General features: G+C 41.3%; 1 protein-coding gene across 9 annotated transcripts in view; it reads right to left on the reverse strand.

The window, feature by feature from the left end:
• FAT1 (FAT atypical cadherin 1) overlaps positions 1 to 21,975 on the reverse strand; it is a 125,998-nt gene that overhangs the window by 83,825 nt on the left and 20,198 nt on the right. The window lies entirely within an intron of this gene.

The raw sequence follows: 21,975 nt of genomic DNA on the forward strand, positions 1-21,975 counted from the left end.
ACCCACGTTTTTTAGTAAGAACGTCAAATACACGAAGACCTGCAATTTCCTATTTCAGAGGAAAAATCTGCAAAAAGATTTCCTTAAAATCACAGATTTTGCAACCAGCAAATAACGGCCTGGCTTCAGTGCCTCCAGCTATTCCTTAGGTGAAGATTACACAGTAAACATTTTAAAAAAAATCCAGTTAACTTTTCTTTTGAACACAACTTCTTTAGCTTTTTGAAGCATTTAGCTAGTAACTTTCCAGCCAGTATAAGGCTTTCTACACATAGGATTCTGTGACAATAACAGAAATCTGCTTTCCAGAAAGCCAACACACACTTGGTTACTTATGCCATTAAGACTTCGGGGTAACATTTACCTTAGACTATTTTATTTGCTTCAAATTAGGTAAGAAACATTATTCTCTCTCGAATTAAAAAACACTGGCAGACTCTGGATTCTCTGATCCATTTGGCAGGTTGCTTGGTAACTTATCCAAGTCCATTTTGAAGCGGGCTTCCCAGGTGGCAAGAGTGGTAAAGAAACTGCCTGCCAACGCAGGAGGCATAAGGGACAGGAGTTCGATCCCTGGGTTGGAAAGATCCCCGGGAGAAGCGCAGGGCAACCCGCTCCAGTATCCTTGCCTAGAGAATCACGTGGACAGAGGAGCCTGGCGGACTATGGTCCATAGGGTTGCAAATAGTTGAACACACTGAGGCAACTCAGCATGCACACACGTCCATTTCAAAACACCCAGGCTGTGGGAATCTGCGGTAAGGAAGCCTGCTTCCCTTGATGAAACAGAATGCAATGTACCCTCCCCCACCCAAAAAACCTACTAAAATAAATGAATCAACCTCAGATCCCTACTCTACCTCCGTTGACTCTCTGACTCACTTACGACAATCCCTGAAGCTAGAATTCAAATACATACAGGAAGGAAGCATTGGGAAATACAGCCCCAAAGAGCTGCAATCAACCAACTGTTCCATTAAAAGAGACAACTACTGTCTGGTTTAGAAAAATAATGGAATTTTTACTTCCAGATGATTAAAGATGCATCCATTCGGTATTGTCGCCTTTAGAACAAGTCCCCCACAATGCATAAGGCATCGTGCACATAACTATTTGTGAATTTTCTCCACCTAAATTCTGAAGAAACCACGTAGAGACTTTTTGCTCTGCATACTTCCTCCTATCTTTATCATTTCATTGGTAAATTAGACTCTAAAAGGCACTCGTTATGATTTACTGCCATTGTAGGTATGCAACAGGAAGCTAACAAAAAACAGACATTTGTGGATTTCCAAATGAGTGTTCTTTTTTCCAAGGGCTCAATAAAATCACCTTGGCATATTTAAATCAATGTAGTAACCTCATAACATCCAGGTCTAATCTGTTTAAACGCAGTACTCTGCCTCAATTACAAATCTAATGTTAATATTTTATTCTCAGGTCGACTGCCTAAGTCATTATCTCAAAACTTTGGTTTTCTAAAAAGCTATTCTTCACACAATTCTCTTTGAACAGAACCCTGTGTCTTTTATCAGCGTCAAGAGCTGTTCCCAGGTACTTAATTTGAGTTAATAGCTGTCAAGGAATTGCTTGTTGCCTGATAACAGAGCTTGGATAATCTGTTCTCATATCATCCCATGAATAAGTTAATTTGTTTTAATTCGATCCCTGTGCTGCTGAGTATATATCAACTATGGATGTGTGTTAGTGAATTAATTTACAAGGACCACTTAGGGAAGGAAGAGAGAAGAACTTGTATTCTTGGTTTTAACAGCAAAAGAACAGTTTTTATTTGAAAAGCCTCACAACAGCTAACATTAGAAATTCATACTAAACATATGCTTTTTTTTTTAAACTTTACATAATTGTATTAGTTTTGCCAAATATCAAAATGAATCCGCCACAGGTATACATGTGTTCCCCAAAACAGATCAAGTGAAATAAAAAGTAAGGTCTCATTTTAGAGTTATTTCCCACCCTACCCACCCACAAAGGAACTTTAGTACACAGCAGACATACATTAAAAAAAAAAAAAAAAGGCAGCATTAAGATGCCACTGGGGAGAAAGAGCTTTTTAAAAAAAGTTGAATTAAATCAGAGGACAGTCTCCAAAAGTTTGCTTGTAAAAATCAGAATCTTCAAACACATCACCAGAAATACAGCCACAAAATAATAATCACCATTTCAATTATGATAGTTCCTTGAATGAAGTAAGTTTTTTTGACTAACAATATTGGCATCTTTTGGGTTTTTGCTTTGAAACCCAAATTGTCAGTGGCAGCCAGAATGCAGAGAGAGGAACTCTCTTAAATTGCTGATGAAGCTTTCATTTCTAGATAAGTATGTGGCAATTTGTTTTGTATCAAAAAGTTTTTAAAATTTTTATTTCCTCTGACCTAGTAATTCCACTTTCTGCAATCCATGCTAGGGCAACAGAGAAACAATACACACACAAGAAAGTAATTTAAAAGTATTTAAAAACTGGGTATTGTTATACATATCACCATTAACCTCTGTGATGGCATACTATTTTACCAAGAATCAAGTTCTTTAAGAATATTTAAAAATCATAAAAGGATATGAATATTGAAAGAAAGTCAACAAAGCGATATGTACGATGTAAATTAACTCTTTAAAAAACCCAGCACTTGGGAGTTATATAGGGATGTGTGTACACAAGTTAGGAAAACATTTCAGTGATGCTCTAAAGAGCAGAACCTTAAGAGTTTTTTCTTTATAATAGCCTACATTTTCCCAGAGCTCTACAATGGTTATATATTTCTTTCTTTTAATTGGAAAATAAAGCTCATTTTAAAAATGCATGTGGTTCCCTGCCAACTTTGCCCAAATGCTACGGAGAGTCAACTCTTCAAAGAAAATAATCAATATTATGTAATCATTTTCAAACTCCCCTTTCAAGACCTTTAAAGGGAACTTTTAAAGCTAACAGAAACCGCAAGCAGGAAATAAATTTGCAAGTGAACAGATGCACCCCCAGAGATGGGACGAGATGCACCTTCAGTGGCTGGGGGAACAATTTCCTTTTATTGTTCCTTCGCTCCCAAGTGCTTTTCAATGCCTGAAGAAGTTAATAGGTCCTTAATAAGGACTCGGCTCCCAGAACTGATTCCTGTTCATAAGGTAATCTGGAGACCCGCATGTGGCCCTTTCACACGGGCTTTAGCAAATTTCCTGCCGTGAGGTGGCCCCAGGGCAACTCTGTTTTCCTGTGACCTAATCAATAGGGCCCGAGCAGGACAATCCCTCCAATCTACAGTCCTGAAGAGGGGCGGGAGGAGAGCTCAAGCTTTATTAAGGAATGCTATTTACCTGTCACAGTGATGGCTCACCCCGCAGGGGTTAAAAAAAAAAACCCCAAACTCCAGCTGCTTCAGCAGATTCCCAGCCAGCAGCCAACACAAAATAAACATATTTACTTAAGCTTCATTCATAACTTTTGATGTGAGACTGCTGAAGCCCCAAAGGAAACAGGTAGATCTGTGAGATCCCAGGCCAGCAGTTGAGGTACATACAGCACAGCAAGTTTTAATGGTCTGTCCATTCAGATGCCCTAAAGAGGGTCATTACTAGGATATGACAGGAGGAAAAAAAAAAAAAATCCCAGGGTGCACATCCCAAAATTTACACAGAAAATCCCCAAAGCTGAAACTGTGAACTTTTAAACTTTGAGATGAATTTAAAACTGAAGTAACACAGAGCAAGTTTACAGAAGGGCTGCTTATCATCATTGCCCTTCATCTCAGAGAGAATTATGAAAAGTACAGGTTTTAAGCTACAAAAGCTAGCAATTTCACAAGCCCATAGGAACTTTTTTCTTAAGCACCATAGGTTTCACTTCACTTGGAAATGGCAGACCTGGTCTAATCACATCTTTTCGAAAATCACTCTGTAAAATACTGTCTTAAGACATCATACACATTCACATGAGGAAGATTTAGGCACCATAGGTCAAATCAGACTGGAATTATGTTACCACCCCAAATATGCACCCAAAAGACAATATGAATAGGACTAGTTTAATAAGACATGTTTATCCTTGGAAGAAAAGCTATGACAAACCTAGACAATATTAAAAAGCAGAAACATCACGTTACTGATAAAGGTCCACATAGTCAAAGCAATGGTTTTTTCAGTAGTCATGTATGGATGTGAGATCTGGACCACAAAGAAGGCTGAGCACCAAAGAATTGATGCCTTTGAACTGTGGTAACTGGAGAAGACTCTTCAGAGTCCCTTGGACTGCAGGAAGATCAAACCAGTCAATCCTGAAGGAAATCAACCCTGAATATTCATTGGAAGGACTGGTGCTGAAGCTCCAATACTTGGGCCACCTGATGTGAAGAACTGACTCACTAGAAAAGGCCCTGATGCTGGGAAAGACTGAAGACAAGAGGAGAAGTGGGTGACAGAGGATGAGATGGTTGGATGGCATCACCGACTCGACGGACATGAGTTTGAGCAAGCTCTAGGAGATGGTGAAGGACAAGGAAGCCTGACGTGCTGCAGTCCATGGGGTCGCAAAGAGTTGGACACAACTGAACAACTGAATAAGTTACAAAGGTTAGCAATTTCGCAAGTCCATAGAACTTTTTTGTTAAGTACTACAGGTTTCGTTTCACTTGGAAATGGCAGACCTGGCCTAATTACATCCTTTGGAAAATCATTCTATAAAATACTGTCTTAAGACATCATATATGTTCACATGAAGAAGATTTGACCCACATGTCAAATAGGACCAGAATTATGTTACCAATTCCAAATATGCACCACAAAGACAATACAATGGAACTGGCTTAATAAGAGATGTTTATCCTGGAAAAAAAAGGACACTTAATTGACTGAGAATTTTACAAAAGCTATCACTAGGCAGTTTTTAATTGAAAGCAAAGTTCTAATTTGAAATGAAGCGCTAAGTCGTTTTCCAATGTCCATTAACACAAAGCAAGAGAGAGGCCAAGTTAAATGATTGCAAAATGAGCTTCCATCTACTCTGACACTAGCTTAACATCACAAGAATTGCTCCACTGTAATATTTTATATGCCAGGATCTAGGCCATCAGCATCTTTGACAAAGAAAATTTCTGCAACACCAGCAAAATGGGTTTTTAACATCCTAACTAAATACCATCCCAGACATTCAACTCATCACACAGAAATACTCAACTCTTCCCACCCACCCTTCCCCACAAGGTGCACCAACCAACCACGGAGGAACAGACGTGCGGCCATCACCTCACTGGGTGACTGGGCCTTGCTCTGGGGCGGCAAGTATTCTTTAAAGTAACTGAACACAAATCTCTGGGTCTGCACTGTGGTAACAGACACTGGAAGTGGAGCTAGTGTGCATGGGGATGTGATGTAAGTGCAAATACACATCAACTCAAGGCTTCAGGTGAATAAAATGCAAGGTCTCAACACTTATGTTGATTACATGCTGAAATATATGTTAGATTAAATAAAGTACATTAGTAAAATCAATCTCGGGTGTGTGTGTGTGGCATCCATGTGCTCAGGAGCTCGGTCATGTCCAATTCTTTTGGGACCCCACGGACTGTAGCCCGCCAGCCTCCTCTCTCCATGGGATTTCCCAGGCAAAAATTCTGTAGTGGGTAGCCATACCCTTCTCTGGGGGATTTTCTTGACCCGGGGATGGAACCCTTGGTCTCTAATGTCCTCTGCATTGTCAGGCAGTTTCTTTACCACTAGGACCAACTTATATACATGGACAGCCCTATTGAGTAATATTGCCTCAATTGGTAAACTAATTTTTCATTAAATATTTGAAAAATAAAAGCAAACATTTGCAGAATTTATATAATTGTGCAAATATAAGCTGTGAAAACAGGCTCTTTTTTTCATACAGGCACTTGCATTGGAATAAAATGCTTCAACAATAGGGTATTTCCAATAAACGGTTGTATTGTCTGCTCTGGGACATGAATTTGTTTGTTGTTACACAGACTATCTTAGTTACGCAGACTGTACTGATTAGGTGTCATTAATACTATAATGAAGGTTCATCTCTAATCCCCAAATAGAGAATTTAAGAGTGCTAGTCTCTTAGATGAGGCTTCCCAGGTGGCTCAGTGGTAAAGAATTTGCCTGCAATGCAGGAGAGATGGGTTCGATCCCTGGGTTAGGAAGATCCCCTGGAGAAGGTAATAGCAGCCCATTCCAGTATTCTTGCTTGGAAAATCCCATGGACATTGGAACCTGCGGGCTACAGTTGATGGGGTCGTAAAAGAGTTGGACATGACTCAGCAATGAAACAACAGCAGCAAATTATCTTATATAAAACGATCTTCCATATACTCTATTTTCAGAGTCACTATTAAAATATCAAAATTCAGGTTAGCATCTCTAGACCAGGTTTCTAATGAAACCTAAATTAAACTTGTTATAGAACCTTAATTTCCTCCTATGAAAGAATTTTATTAGAAACAAGACCATTCATTTTGATATTTAATTATGACTGTACAGAGATAAACAATGAACAAATATTTGCGCTTTACTGAGGTCATTTACCCTTTTCTTCTCTAAGGAGGATTATTTTTCCTTGTTTTTCTAATCTCTTTGCAGAAAATAAAACTAACCAGGGTTTAATTATATCTTCTTAAAAAAATAAAAAGATAGCCACAAATTTCCTTTTCCATGGATAAGTCAATGTGATCAAAGCCATTAATCTCCCAAATTTCCAGACAGAAACATCACAATGCTTAGTCAGTCAGTACATTTATGAGTTTGTTGCCAGTCGGTACATTTAAAAGTTGGTTTCAAGTCCTGAGATTTAAAATGTCATGGGGGGATTTTCCAATTTATTCTGTTGCATTTGTCCCATAACTCTAATAAAAGTTAACTTTAATATAATACTAAGTGGCATTAAAATACATCTTTAAATTATTTTTAATACATTTCCACTTAAGCTATACAGAGGTATAAGGAAGATTCATGAAGCCAAGAGACAGCAAAGCAACCCTCCTATATCCCTCCCTCTTTCGATATTCCCCAGATCGTCCCTCCATTTCCCATTTCCCCAAGTCTTCCTCTAAGAAAAAGTAATAAATGGACGAAATAACTTGTGACAAATTAATCAACAAGACAAGTGGCATACAAAAGAACATTCAGAAGCCAAAAGCTATTTGTGAAGACGCCTGGCTGCTGTTACCAGACACTCAGTCTCTCTGCCTTTGGCATTAAAATGCTGTTCAGGAACTGGGATCCTCAAATTCCCCTGGGGGCAAGCAACTTCAGAAATCTCTGTGCTAACAATTGGGAATAAAGACTATGGGTTTGATGTCTTTAGACTTGCTATCTTTGCTCAAGTTCTAGCTTTCATGAAAATGTTCTTTTAAACAGCTTGAAGCATTTTAAAACTATGAAATATTTTAACAGCATTAAAAACCTTATGTATACATGAATATGTAAGGGAGAACATTTTCAAGGCACTATAGATAGATATTTTCACAATTTTCAAATGCTTTTAAATTCTTATTACATTTAATATGCAAAAGGAGTTTCCTTAAAGGGAAAAAAGTCAGGTACGGTGACTGTAATGGACTGAGAAATGAACAATACTTTGCAACTCCTCCCATCGAGAGGTGGAGTCTATTTTCCTATCCATTGAGTCACCTTGCTCAGTCAATAGAATGTAGGAGAAGTGGCAACAGATGAGTTCTGAGCACAGGCCTCAAGAAGTCTTGCTGCTTCCGTTCTCAAGCTCTTAGAATCCTGAGACCATTATGAGAACAAATTCAAGCTAGTCTGCTGGGCGATGACAGACATAGGGTCTATAGCCCTGGCCCCCAACCACCATTTAACCATCTCCCAGAAGCTGAGCCATCATGCTGACAGCAAACGACCCAACTCATGAGAGCTCAGCTGAAGCTAGCAAAGGAAGCACCCAGCTGAATCCAGCCCCAGCTGCCAACCTACCGAAATGTAACCTAAATAAACTGGTGGTATGAAGCCACTAGGTTTAAGGTGGTTTACTTCCCAATAAAAGGTGCAGAGTTCTCCGTGATTTTCCTCGCAGTATTTCAAATCAGCCCAATGATGATGAAAGTTTCAATTCAGCTTTGAATTTGTCTGCATTTACTCCACTAAATCTTCTAATCTCCCTCATTAAACTTAACCCAGACATCATCTCTCCTTTTCTTGTAACTCTCAACTGTTCTCAAGCACCAAGTGTGCCTCCTCTGAACAGATCTCTACCCAAAAACAGAGAAGAACTTCCATAAAGGTTTTCTGCTCTTCCTTGAATCATCCTAAGGAGTTACTTATATGTTAGAGGGAGGAGGGGGAAAATGTTAACTGAATTGGACACTGCTAACCATCTATTCATAGAGATGAAAGGTGTGGAATCAGATGCCTAAATAAGCAAGAAAAGCAGACAAAGAGCAAATGTTAGTTAACAAACTTTTTTCACCTAGATGCAGTCACTTAAATGAGAATATTTTTTGGTTTTTGCATATATTACTCTCTTTAGAGTCAGGGCATTGAATTTCTCTTTAATTTTACTATGCTTTAAAAAAAGGTTTTGCTGTAAGTAAACAGCATCCCTTTAACAGAAATAACCAAGAGATTTATAACCGACAACAAATGGCTTTTTAAGAGGCCAGTGTATATATGCTCAATCTACTGCAGAAAGCTGACAGTTTCAAAAACACTCTAGAAGTAATTACTTCTTTCAAGCTTTAAGAAATTCATCAATAATGATACTCACAAATAAAAAAAAGGCTCTATCAATCTAAAAGTCTTTCAAGTGTTCAAATTTTTGCCAAATAACAGACAATAGAAATGGATATTCATCTCAGTACTTAAAACAAGAAATATTTTTCAACCCAGAGAATTACACGGGCTATGCTACAGCCCAAGAAAACAACAATCCCTAAAGCAGGTGTCCTCACCTAGGAAGCCACAAAAGCAAGGATTTCTAATTCTAGGTGTTGGTAACTCAATCTGACAAATGAAGTTGCTTCTGGAGAAGGCAAACTATAACAAAAGGAATTGGTACCACTACTGAAATTCTGCTGTGGCTGTAAATCTAATTCTTTTGCTTTAAATTATTTCAGAGATATGGAAAAAGCAGTATTCTAAGTGGAAGATCAGTTTTAACTATAGCACATATGACACCTTTCTATCCCAATTAGAATTTTCTCTCAATATTCCAGGTAGAACAAATTTAAAAGGTCCTTCCCAATCATAGTTACTTAGCATATGTGTCTCCTTTTATTATTTGGTAATAATCTATTTCAAGTGCAAATTGTTCTCATATGCCAAGTGCCGCTGTGTACCTACTACATGCCAGGCACGCTTCTAGACACCAGTAATAACAGCAAGAACAACACAAAGTCCCTGCCCTCATTAGCTACTATTGTGGTAAGTGAAATGACAAAAGTAGGTTTTCTTAAAAATATGCTGCTGCTGCTGCTGCTAAGTCGCTTCAGTCGTGTCCGACTCTGTGCAACCCCATAGACGGCAGCCCACCAGGCTCCCCCGTCCCTGGGATTCTCCAGGTAAGAACACTGGAGTGGGTTGCCATTTCCTTCTCCAGTGCATGAAAAGTGAAAGTGAAGTCGCTCAGTCATGTCCGACTCTTAGCGACCCCATGGACTGCAGCCTACCAGGCTTCTCCATCCATAGGATTTTCCAGGCAAGAGTACTGGAGTGGGGTGCCATTGCCTTCTCCTAAAAATATGCTAGAATAGTTCTAACATACAGTTTATGTAAAACACATTATTTGAAAACTCAGGGGCTTTAAACCTTATATTCTGTAGACGCGTTTGCTTTTCTTTCTAAAACCAACAACATTGAGCTAATTAAAACCAAACATGGATACTATTCATGTTCATTCTTTTCTAATCAGTTTTCATCTTCTCCATGAAGTCATCACTCTCTTAGGAAAGAGTCCTTAAACTGTTTTAGTTCTATCCTTTAAAAGCAATGGATTTCCATTCACATGTCTCAAACAGTGAACTAACTTGTTTTTTACACGGCAAACTCATCTTTTTTTTTCATTTAAAAATGTAAACACCTTCAGCTGAGGAACAGATCAAAGAAGAACAACATCATGGAACAAACATTTACTGGCCTTATCAAAAGATGACCATCACCAAACAAGTATTTACTGATGAGTAACTGTGTGCCAAGCACTGTGACAAGATAAATGAAGATGTCTGAGATAGCTTGAAGTCACGTAGTTTTAAGTCTAAACAGGCAAGTAAAACTGTTAATGAAAAGCCAAAAGCAAGGAGTTCCCTGGTGGTCTAGTGGTTAGGATTCGGTGCTTTCACTGCCCTGGTCAAGGAACTAGTCTTGCAAGGTGTGACCAAGATTAAAAAAAAAAAAAAAAAAGCTAAAAGCAAATGGATCTCAGAGAATCTTTTAACCAAGAATTTATGGTTGAAATGCTTTAAAATACTTTAAAAGTTAATTTAAATTAAAAGTTTTCCAAAACAGCTTTCTTTCCAAAAAGCTGTTTTCAACTAACAAAATGCTTTCAATTTGTGATAAAGAAAACATATTACTTCATAAATGATTTCAAAATCACTGTTAACAAAAACTGAAAAAACATATTTACTGGAAGTGATAGGAATCTCATTACGTATAAATCTCAGGGCTTCCCTGGTGGCTCAGACAGTAAAGAATCTGCCTGCTATGTGGGAGACCTGGGTTTGATCCCTGGGTTGGGAAGATTCACTGGAGGAGGGCATGGCAACCCACTCCAGTACTCTTGTCTGGAGAATCCCCATACATCGATCAGAAAATGTTCCCACACAAACATTTATTTCATCTTTCACTGTAAAATTATTCAATGCTCCTTTTACAACAAACAGTCGCCTTAAAAACAGGCATTATTCACCAAATTTTTTTTTTAATAAAAGACTACTTACAAAACTAAAATAGTTTATTAAATCCCCAATGCTCTGATTTTTTAAGGCCATTTAAATAAAAATCCAGTCTGTCAAGAGAGTTAAATTCAATTATTAGAAGTCCACATTCTCTCACCCTGTTTTACTTTGATAAATAAAGGCATACTTGTAATTTGGGCTATGCAGGATTTCCACGGGAAGCTGGCTGTTGTGAATATACGTGTGTGTGCGCACACGTCTGCATGTGTGTGTGTGCTCAGTCGTGTCCAACTCTTTGAGACCCATCAGCTGCGGCCTGCCAGGCTCCTCTGTCCATGGAATTTTCCAGGCAAGAATAAGCTGCCAATACTAAATATCAAATCCTGGTCCAGAGGGTTGCTTATTTAAAGATGGACATATTGCCTATCATTTTACTACAATCGTTTGTCTAATCAATCTTAATGGGGAGACAGGAATATCTGAAGATAACAGGTTTGCAACAAACCACAGGTTATTACTTCACTTGGAAACAGACTTGGATAACAGATTCTCTTGAATCATTTTACGCACATGCACAAACACACAAAGAAGTGATTTCCATTTGTCCATTGTAAAGGTTTACCTCCTTCATTTATAAAGCAGAAATAAAACCCACCGCAGAAGCACATATTAGACTAAGTGCCATATACTGTATGTAAGACACTTGCGGGCTGTGGAGCATTATACAAATGCTGTATTCTCCACTGTCACCACTGTGATCGCTGCTCCTCCCATCTCTGGTCCTCCCTCATGAGAACTTTTGAGGACTGGTCATCCTGGAACCTCTAGGACGAGGGACTTAGACCCAGGGCCCAAGGACACTGAGGGTCTTGAATACAGTTAGCCATTCATGAGTCCCTGGTTCGGTAAGAAAACTGCTGAATCTCTGAATAGAGAATACACAGCTTTCAACAGGTTCTGAAAAGTTTTTGTGGTTCTGAAAACAAGCCTGTTTTGAAGATCTGGGCTCACGTATCCAGGCAGGTAGGAGAAGAAATGTCTTACACCATTTTCACGAACACCATTATTATCTGGTACAATCAGTCTGTTTGCAGAACAAAGGCTATGCGTGCTGCGTCAGCCTCTGTGATTAAAAGCAGCAGGAAAATGAGTAAGACCATGCTCTGTCCTTGAGTTCTGGGACACACACACGAATAAGAGCAAAAAACAAAAAACCCTGAGTCAGATACGTACAGAAAGAGGAATAAAGACAATCAGACTAACGACCTGGTCTCAGGAAACGCTTCTCAGGAGAGGCAACAGTGGCTTATTAGGCCAACCTAAGAAATATTTCCTGAGTGCCTATGACATGAACCCAGTATAAAAAGTTTAGCATCCACCCTCACAAGGAGATGACAACTGAGAAGAAAAGAACTGTAAATAAACAATTACACTAGAGTGAAACTCACAATAATGTGGGAAAAAAAAAGCCACATGCAAGAAAAGAATCAGCTCTATATGAAGGAGAAAGCTTGTCAAGAAAGATTTATGAAGCAGAGTCGGAAAATAAGAGCCGATCAGGAGATCAGTCAGCGTTATTACCAGAAGGCAGGGAGACAGGAAGGGTGGGGTGCAGAGAGGTGAGCCGGAGCGGGGAAGGGAGGGGCCCCACGTGGCCGCAGCACAGGATGAGCGGTAGTGATGAGGGAGCACAGGCAAAGGACACAGGAGGAGAGAGGCGAGTTCACTAGGGCATCACTGGCTACGCTGGAGAGCCTGGACTTCGTGTAATAGGGACTCGAAAGGTTTTCAGGAGGAATTCCTCGAGAGATGGAAGCCCCTGGTCAAGAACCATCTCTGTATTACCCAGAATACCCTCAATGTATCACACCTTTGTGATTGTTTAATCGGTAAGTCACATCCGACTCTTTAAACCCACGGACTATATAGCCTGCCAGGCTCCTCTCTGTTCACGGGATTTCCCAGACAAGAGTACTGGAGTGGGTTGCCACTTCCTTCTTCAGGGGATCTTCCTGACCCAGGGATCAGCCCCAATCCTGCAGTGGCAGGTAGATTCTTTACCATAGAGTCACCTGGGAAGCCCTGTGTCACACCTTAAACCACATCAATTTCTATGACACTACTTAAAGAAATACGTGCATATAAATACTTCAAAATTCGATGAACAGAGTACATTCCCATCTATTTCTACTCATGAATTATGATGATGATCTAATGAGACAATAAGGAGTACGTCAAGGCTGTATATTGTCACCCCGCTTATTTAACTTCTATGCAGAGTACATCGTGAGAAATGCTGGGCTGGATGAAGCACAAGCTGGAATCAAGACTGTTGGGAGAAATATCAATAACCTCAGATATGCAGATGATACCACCCTTATGGCAGAAAGTGAAGAAGAACTAAAGAGCCCCTTGATGAAAGTGAAAGACGAGACTGAAGAAGTTGGCTTAAAGCTCAACATTCAGAAAAGTAAGATCATGGCATCTGGCCCTATCACTTCATGGCGAATAGATGGGGAAACAATGGCTGACTTTATTTTGGGGGGCTCCAAAATCACTGCAGATGGTGACTGCAGCCATGAAATTAAAAGATGCTTACTCCTCAGAAGGAACGTTATGACCAACCTAGACAGCATATTAAAAAGCAGAGACATTATACTTTGCCAACAAAGGTCCGTCTAGTCAAGGCTATGGTTTTTCCAGTAGTCATGTATAGATGTGAGAGCTGGAGTATAAAGAAAGCTGAGTGCTGAAGAATTGATGCTTCTGAACTGTGGTGCTGGAGAAAACTCTTGAGAGTCCCTTGGACTGCAAGGAGATCCAACCAGTCCATCTGAAAGGAGATCAGTCCTGAGTGTTCATTGGAAGGACTGATGTTGAAGCTGAAACTCCAAAACTTTGGCCACCTAATGTGAAGAGCTGACTTATTTGTAAAGACCCTGATGCTGGGAAAGATTGAGGGCAGGAGGAGAAGGGGATGAGAGAGGATGAGACGGTTGGATGGCATCACCAACTCAATGGACATGAGTTTGGGTAGACTCTGGGAGTTGGTGATGGACAGGGAGGCTTAGCATGCTGCAGTCCATGAAGTCGCAAAGAGTCGGACATGACTGAGCGACTGAACTGAATGAGACAATAAAATAAAGAGCTTAAAATAGGGCTAGTACACAGTGGGGTTAAGTTAGATCTAAGCTCAGTCATGTTGGACTCTTTGCGATCGCATGGCCTGGAGCCCACCAGGCTCCTCTGTCCATGGGATTCTCCAGGCGAGAATACTGGAGTGGGTTCCCATGCCCCTCTCCGGGGGATCTTTCCGACCCAGGGATCGAACCCAGGTCTCCTGCATTGCAGGCAGATTCTTTACCATGTGGGCCACCAGGTAAAGCACTCAATGAATATTAACTACAAGTACATGTCAATGGTGATAAAGATGAAGGAAATAAGAGTACAATATGGCTAAACTGGCTCAAATTAGAAGTCTTACATCACAGAAACAGCTGGGTAACTTTATCAAAAAAGAAAGAAAGAAAAGCAAAAATCAACTAGGCTAAAATTAAAAAGACCACATTTGGTAGACTTTCTCCAGTATAAAATAAATAAGACACCTCTAAAGAATCTCTTTCAACGGATCCGTTTACTCAGCTACACAGAGGCCTAGCAATGAAACAGGTTAAATACGATAGCAGACATTCCGAGAGGGCATACTTCAATTCCCAAGGCAAGTTAATTGATAAGACTGGCCCTTGAAGTATATATGTGAATAGTTTCCTCCACTTTTATCACTGCTGTTAAACTGGATAACTGCCAACTCAACAAGTTCCGCATGTGCCCTTGAATAACAATCTTTCCAAGCCCATTTATCCTCAGTAACAAAGACATGAAAGGCTGTGCTTCGTGGCACTGCGTCCCGTACGGTGAGCACGCACTCTGTACACCAATACGCTTGGTTTTTTAAAAAACTAAATGCTATGAAGGCAGCTGCGAAGCAAAGCAGCACACAAAATACAAATAGGTAATTAACAACCTGACAAACCCAGGCTTGTGAATGCAAATAATCCACAAAGTCAAAACAACAGCAACGAAATGGTTAAGGAAAAAAAAATTCCAACATGAGCAAACAACTCGAGTTTCAAGATCTACTCAATTTTCAGAATTGGGCAAGGCAGGCAACATGGAAAGAACAGCCTGGATGTGAATGGGGTATTAAATCTTTACACACACAGGCCACTCAAAGTATGAACACTCAGGTCTTCAACACGTTCAGAACATAAAGGTGGTTCCCTGCCAGGAGGGCTGCGGGGGAGAAGAGGCTCATTAGGGCGTCGAGCCACACGCGTCACGGTGGCGAGGACAGCACCTGAGGCCAGGGCACCGAGGAGGACAGGGCAAGACAACAAGGACACAAGGAAATCCATTCAAAGAGGAAGCGTGGGCTAAGCCAGCTCCCGCCGCTGTGCGGGTTAAACTGGTTTTAAAGGTTAGCCAGGACCCTAACAGCCAGCTAAAACAATGTTTCTAGGACGAGAGGCTTTGATTAACATCCAATAGAGTTCAGGCAGGCAGGCAGACTGCATTTTTATTCATGGGAAGATCATAGTGTCACAATTGCAAACACAGGTGAGATACCTGTCCACAGCCACCAGACAGCAGAGCTCACTACCGTCTATATTCGGCACCAGATACTAAACACTTCAGAGCAATAATCTAAAGTGTTTAAATGCCACCACTTTGTAACGCTAAAACTCTGTTCTACTAAATGTACCAAAGAGCCACACATCATTCTGGGAATAAAAATGAAGGAAGGAGAGTCTCTGAGTCAATATTCCTTTCAAGACCAAGCCTCAAATTTAGGACTGAAGTGAACAGCCCAGCCCACCCTATTCAGCCCAGACTCCTACTCAACTGGTGGTTTTTATATGGGCTCCCTCCGGAGAATGCCATGGACAGAGGAGGCTGGTGGGCTACAGTCCATGGGGGTTGCAAAGAGTTGGACACGACTGACCACAAACAGCGTGGCAAGACCACTCTTGAGTGACGGCAGTTCAGTGCAGGGTTCCCGTGCACACAACTCCCTAGTTCTGCCACTTAGCACTCAAGTGGTTTTGCCTATTCAGTGGCATCCAACTCTGCGACTCCATGGACTACAGATCACTAGGCTCCTCCGTCCATGGGCTTCTCCAGGCAAGAATACTGGAGTGGATTGCCATTTCCTTCTCCAGGGTATCTTCCTGACCCAGGGATTGAACCTGTGTCTCCTGTATCACAGGCAGACGCTTTACTAATGAGTCACCCGGGAAGTCCCAGGTGGTTTTGGGCAAGTTGTTTAACTTCTGAACGTTTCCTCATAGGTAACATAGGGATAAGAGAAACTATCTGGTAGTTGTGAAAGTGAAAGTGAACTCCTATCTGACTCTTTGTGACCCCATGGACTGCAGCCTATCAGGCTCCTCCGTCCATGGGATTCTCCAGGCAAGAATACTGGAGTGGGTTGCCATTTCCTTCTCCAGGGGATCTTCCCAACCCAGGGATGGAACCTGGGTCTCCTGCATTGTAGGCAGACACTTTTACCGGCCGAGCCGCCAGGGAAGTCACAGGTGTGAGTCAAGTGTGAGTTGCAGTTGTGAGTCTTAGTTGTGAGGATTAAACACGTTAACATACATACAGGGCTTAGGACAGCACTGGCCGTGACACTCAGTATCTGTGGCTCATTATTACCACAACGTCCACGTCACTACTGTCATTATCACCAAAGGCTTGAGGCCGGAGAGCACCCCAAGTGGTTCCAGCCCGTCCCCTCCCAGTTCTGACCCTCACACGCCTCGCAGGACTGGATCAGTGCACTGCACACCTTCACCACATGCTGCTCAACAACACGAGACCACGCGGAACCACAGGGCACAGGGTGTTATATCCCGCCCCCTCCTCCAAGCACCGTCCCTCGGCACCTAAAGCATCAACTTGTTAAATACACAAATAACTAAAGGAAAGTTTTCACTTTCATGCATTGGAGAAGGAAATGGCAATCCACTCCAGTGTTCTTGCCTGGAGAATCCCAGGGACGGGGGAGCCTGGTGGGCTGCCGTCTATGGGGTCGCACAGAGTCGGATGTGACTGAAGCGGCTTGGCAGCAGCAGCAAAGGAAAGTTGAGCCCTGTTTCCTAGCATGGAAACACACATTACAGTATGTAAAATACAAAGCCAATGGGAATTTACTGTATGACTCAGGGAACTCAACCCGGGGCTCCGTAACAACCTAGAGGGGTAGGATGGGGAGGGAGGTGGGAGGGATGTTCAAGAGGGATGGGACACATGTGTGCCTATGGCTGATTCAGGCTGATGTACGGCAGAAAGCAACACAATACTGTAAAGCAATTATCCTTCAATTAAAAATAAATAAATTTAATTTTTAAGTGAAAAAAAAAACCCACAAACCAAAACAGAGTTCCCTTTGGATTTCTAATGAGATCCTGTTTTCACCTTAAAACCCTCCTGGCTCCCCAGAGGATCCCCACCCCAGCAGAAAGGACTACCATGCCCTCCATCCTCTGACTCAGAGTCACAGATTCTTTACTCCCGACCAGAGCAACGGCACATACATGATCATAACGTGCTTCCTGCCAAAGCCCCTTTTTCAGTCTCACTGGGGCCATGAAACCAGTTTCCTTTCTCCTCAACTTTCTGGGGAGGAGAATAAAGAACAGGACAGAAAGCAGCTGCGGCCACTCGAGGGAGGAGATGGCGACACAAAAGCCCTTTCACCAGCACATTTCTTCACTCCCTTTCGGCCTCCCACCAGTCCCTATTTTAGTTCCTGCTGCCAGGAATTCTAGACCCAGCTCCAAGCAGGGTAACTGGTCCCACCCCAGGAGATCACACTTCTAGGAACCGCCCGGCCCTCAGCCACTCTTACAGGCTTTTCAGTCCTCCAGCTTGAGCCCATTAATAGCCTTCCTTCTCCTCTACAGGCTACTATCTGTCCCGAGAGAAGTGGCCGTAGGAAAAATCATGGGTCCCTGGCTGTATGCAGAATATCCTACTTTTAAGTTGGGAAAAGGTCTTTTTTAAACTTGAGCGAATAATTAAAATCATAATGAAAACACTCAAGAGCTCTGCCAAACCAGACTGAATCCCCAGAGGCATTCTCCCTCCTCACTGAAGTCAACAATAAGGTGAGACTGGACTGGAATTCCCTTCTGTTTCCACCAGGCTAACTCATTGCTCCTTCGTCCCCTAAGCCAGTCTCCAGACCTAGGAATGGTGCAGTAACACTCCCCCGGAATGACACTGTAGCCGGGTTCTCTCAAGAAAGACGTAGTCCTTACTCTCCCTCCCGTCATTCATGAACGATGATTTATCCCATTGCAACAGCTGTTACTTCCATGTTAATTCATTCCAAGTCTTTTCACTGGAATGTAAATTTCAATCCTGAAACCACAATTGGTGTTCTAAGAGTAATACAGCCCTAAGAAGTTCAAAAATTTGCTTTTATCTTAGTGAAAAACACGGTCTCCCGAAATACGTCGAGTCAGAAAGGGAAGACACTCTTACCGGGTTGCATTACAGTAAGAGCCCAACTGAGGCCCTCCAGACAGTAGGGAAATCACACACAGAAGGCGTTCATTACAATACAGACACGGGTGGAGCAGGGCTCAACTAAACCCTGCTTCGATATGAGGTCCCATTAACAATTTTAAAAGTAAACCTTTTGGCCAAGCCTTTCGCTAGTTTTAAAAATTATACCCTATTTTAAAAATGAGCAAAGACCTGCAACGTTTTATTGGCGCTCAAGTAATAATTAAGTTGGTTTGGTCCTCACCAGCCAAGAATACTAAGCTGAATTAATTCCACAAATCTCCAGGAGGAAGCCCTAAGATTCTACTCTGCTCAACTCGGAAGCTTCCGACAAAGCAACCAGCAATGTCCTGGAAGTGAGAATGGGGTGAATGCTAAGAAGTATAAAGTCGGGCAAATAAAAACCGAAATGTGAAATTACACATTTCCAAGATACCTACTCCTGTAACATTTCTGTTAAACCTGCTTTACAATCCTCACTGCAGATTTTAAGGAGACAAAAAGGGGAGACTCTTTATAGAGTACTGGAGATTGATCTCTAACGGCAGGCTTTCCAAATAATGTTTCACCCAACACTCAACCCTTCCAAACCTCAATCATGCGGGCTTGGATTTGTCAGAATGGTTCACTAACACCCAGAAGCCTCTCCAGGAAAAAGCATATGACACAGTGAGAGATTAACTGATGAGTCAAATGACTGTCACCCCTACACTGCAAGTATGTGTTACCTCCCTGCAAAGCCAATTAGCAAAATATGCATAACACCCAGAGCTGACAGGGCTGTTCACTCAAATACATATTTTCGGTAGTCCATAGAATTTCCATTTCCAAAAAAAATAAAATTGTCAGGGGATATTTCAAGTTTAAGCAGCGTTTTTTTGTTTTGTTTTTTTTTTAAGGGAAAAGGGAGGATCTTAAAAATAGTAAGAACTAAATTCAGACAGCTGAATATGTCCTCTGTTCTATGAGAAGCATACAAATGATATCCCTATGTAACAATGCTGAAATAGGTAAAACACCACAAAAACTCGGTTTTATTATATTCAGCCAATGATCTAGTTTAAAGTTAAGTCAAAGGCAAGAAGCAAAGCGACAATGAGGCAGGCAGGTTCATGGTCTTCACAGTCACAGCAGCTCTGAACAGGCCCACGGCCATCAGCCCTGTATGAAAGGCATCACTAGAGGAGAAGGTGAGAGCTCAGCAGAAGTGGGCAAGCAGCAGAGACTTAAGTTCTCTTTGTCTGATTCTTCAGGAACCCATGGACTGAAGCCCACCAGACTCCTCGGTCCATAGGATTCTCCAGGCAAGAATACTGGAGTGGGTTGTCATTTCCTTCTCCAGGGGATCATCCCAAGTCAGGGACTGAACCTGGGTCTCCTGCATTGCAGGAAGATTCTTTAGTCACCAGGAAGCCCATACTGACCTTCTAGAAAGATGCTAATGACTCCACCTGGGCCAGGCCAACCCCAACTCATGCTGGAGTTTGCCTGCCTTGTCTGAGGGGGTACCCACTGGTGTTTCAGAACTGCTCCTACTTTTCCTCATCTGCCAGGCACCTCCCCACACTCCCAACCTGCCTTCAAAATCAGTGAGGCAAAACCCAAACAGAAAAGTGGCATATCTAATTTAGGATTTCTATCGCACAAACATATTGACTTTTCATGAAGGAATTCGACACCATGATATCAGATGTCTTGCTGGGGATCTCTGTAATTGCTTGGGCTGATAATCCTACTGACAAAAAGAAAATATCTTGCAACGTATACCAGAGCAATGTATAAAAACTATTACATCACCTTTATGCAACTTCAAAAGCATATAAACCTAAATCTGCTGTATTTTCCTCTATAACGGAAGGACTATAGAAGAGATGACCTAGAAATTTCCAATTTTTCTCTCACCTTTAAATCTCAATCTTCGTACCAATGCATAACAGTTGATCATACACTTTCCTAACCCGATGCCCATAATCCCAACCCATGCCCGGCCTCTCACTAAATTACCACCCTTGAAGTCTAGCCCTGCCATTCAGCTTGAAAACGACTAAAATTATTTCAGAACGCTGCCCTGTTCAGCTGGTTGGCTGCACACCCTCTCCCCTATCCGCCCACCCCCAATAGTAAGACTATTCCAGTCTCTTCAATTTATAGACCAAAAATGCTAGTTTCTAAATAGGTCTTTAAAAAGCAACAATAGAAATACTCTTCTGAACTTGAAAGAAAAAAACCCAAAAGACAGTGCTCACATAATTTAAGACATAAAGGAAATGTAAATTAAGATTTTGTTTCTATTTTCTGTCTTTCAACTATGACAGTTCTCTTTCAAGGTGTTCAAAGCCCACCTTGGAAAAGAAAAAAATAAGTAGGAAAAATTGTCCTTATGAAATTCATAAAACACTTCATACTTTCAGCTTCAGTTACTAAATTCTGGGTATTTTTCTATGTTGCCAATGTACCTGAAAACTAATTCATATCAGAGAGTATGATAAGGGAAAAGATCCATTCCACTCTTCAGGTGGGTGATTACTAACTGCTGCTGGCAACGCTATTTTCTCTTGAATTAACCATTACAGATCTTTTGGATGAGTGGCAGATGATGACTCTGCAGATCTATACCACACACTAGAGGTATGTAATTCACTAGAGAAAGAATCCTCTGAATAAACAAAAACATGTTAAAAATTGTGTACCCTCTGAAATCACTTATTTCTAGGACAATAATTAAATTTTTCACTTGCTGTACACCTATTAGACATGGAACTGCACACTGGGGTGGGTACTGAGTGAAGAACTTATTTGTGGCATTACTGAATAAAAACTTGAAGATTTAAAACAATAAGAAAAAATATGCCTTTTAGAATGGACATATTCGTAAAGGAAATAGCAGTGAGATTAATAAACAAACCGAACTCCATCTGTGGCTGATGACTGCTGGGGTTACCCAGTTTCCTTCTATTTTCCCTAGCAGTTTCAGAAGGCAGGACATTCAAAACAAAAATAATCTTTAATTTACTCATTCAATCTTTTACCATGTAATAAGCAGCTTCTATCAGGCAATATCTGGTGGGTGCTGAGGACAGAAAATATATGCGCTAAAAGCCTGTCCTTAAAGGTAGTTTTGTTATGAACTGTGTCTCCCGAGATTCATGTGTCCAAGTCCAAAATCCCCAGTCCCTCAAAACATGACTGTCCTTAGAGACAGGGCCCCAAATGAGATAAACGAGTTAAAAAGAAGTTAAAATGAGGGGGCGGTCCCTCATACAAAGAGATGAGGACACAGACGTTAACAGAGAGGATCATGTGATGTCACAGCGGACGATGGTCAACTACAAGCCAAGGAGAGAGGGCTCGGGAGAAACGTACTCTGCCAACACGTTGATCTTTGATTTGCAGCCTCCACATGTGAAAAATAAATTTCTGTTGTTTAAGCACTGTGTCTGTGGCAGACCTTTGTTATGGCTGCCCCAGCAAAGTAATAACACGGTTCACACGCCAGCAGGGGAGACTGACATATAACTATAAAATCCATGAA

Source organism: Bos grunniens, chromosome 27 (assembly GCF_055505025.1).
Source record: "Bos grunniens cultivar Pamir isolate PY7600 chromosome 27, Bosgru_T2T1.0, whole genome shotgun sequence".
Taxonomy (NCBI): Eukaryota; Metazoa; Chordata; class Mammalia; order Artiodactyla; family Bovidae; genus Bos; species Bos grunniens.